Here is a 1,529-nt window from a genome sequence, read left to right as displayed (position 1 = left end):
ACCGGTATACGATTGGCTACCTTTGTGTCACCTCGACTCAACATGTCCTTTTATTGGTTGCTCTTCTGCTCCGGCCAGCCCTCAGCAGGAGACATCTTTGTCGAGGGCAACGGGTTCAACGACTTAATTAGCCGGAGTGCTGCTCCGTTAAAGCATTTGCCCTTGTCGGTTTTTTATGTGCTGCCCGGCGTCTCTGTAGGATTATAAAACGGCAGCGGGGTTCTCCTTAATGATACCCTGTCATTTCATGTTTCAATTTGGTTATTAGACCCGCGTTTTGGCGAGTTTTATGGGACTTGATTTATTGTTCTGTTTATGCCTTAAAACAGCTGCGCTAGGTGACGAGGGTTTACTAAATGAGGTGATGTAGATTCAAAGCTAATAAGCCAAAAAGTAAAAACTCAGTAAAAAGCTAAGAAGAAGAAAAGAAAAACAATCAAGGTGACCCAAATGAAGCAAAACTCCGCTAACCTCATTTTTGTTTCCCCGAGGGGAAACCGGGGCTAGGATTAACCCGCTATTGAATATTAATTAGTCGTGGCCAACAATGAAGCACGTGTGATTAGAAACTGATTATCATTTATCAATATTAGCCTAATAGAATAAAGAATACAATTATCAAGTCTTCAAACTCTAGACAGATAATGTAGAGCCAAACGTGTGTTTTGGGTATATGAAGATGTTATTGTGCTATAGAAGGGAAATGGACGAGCCCAATTTATATTTTGCACTAAGTATGAGATGCAATTTGTTCTGAAATTTTGGTCAATTTCGGCACAATTTAGACAAGTTAGAGAGACGGCAATAGACCTGCCTTAACCTCAGAAGCATGAAGTACACGGTGCCTGTTACTGTAAGATACAGACTGATTCAAATTGTGCACAAACAAGGTGCACACTTATATCTTATTTGCATTAATAGGATACCATGTGTTTAATGTAGTAAACCTGACCTTGAATTTTTTTAATTCCCTTCACTGAACACCTATTGGTTTTCTGACATTGTAAATTGATACATTTATTACGTTCTGTTTTTCTTCAGAGTGACACTAAAAGTGGTGGACAAGATTTTAGAATCTTCTGCTATTTCTATCAGCTTTTGTTTTGAAGATGAAGGCAGGCGTTAAGTGTCTAAATTAGAGAAATAAATGATGTGAGTGAAAAATGAATGCATTTGTCATAAGGAAAACAAGATAGAAAGCGTAATGAGCCTGTGGAAAATTACATAAATGCTTGAATCAAATTGTTCCTTGAAAAAAAAGATCAAATTAACTTTGGATCATTGACTCAGCTCTTACAAATTCAGCAAGAAAGATTGGGCATGGACAAGTGTTTGGCAGTATGTGTATGGTTTGTATTTTGTGCGTTTTTTTTCCCTGTCATACAGCATCAGTCCAAAATCCAGCTAACAAAACGATATTTTGACTCATTTTTGCCTCTGGGCTCACGTGTTTTGGTGGGAAATAATCTTGTAACTTTCTAATATCCCACAGTTCTTTGCATAATTTACTGCAGTCTGGTAGTTGTCAA

The sequence above is a fragment of the Oreochromis aureus genome, linkage group 6 (genome assembly GCF_013358895.1).
Source record: "Oreochromis aureus strain Israel breed Guangdong linkage group 6, ZZ_aureus, whole genome shotgun sequence".
Classification (NCBI taxonomy): Eukaryota; Metazoa; Chordata; class Actinopteri; order Cichliformes; family Cichlidae; genus Oreochromis; species Oreochromis aureus.
The sequence above is the reverse complement of the archived record's forward strand: the minus strand, read 5'-3'. Positions refer to the sequence as shown.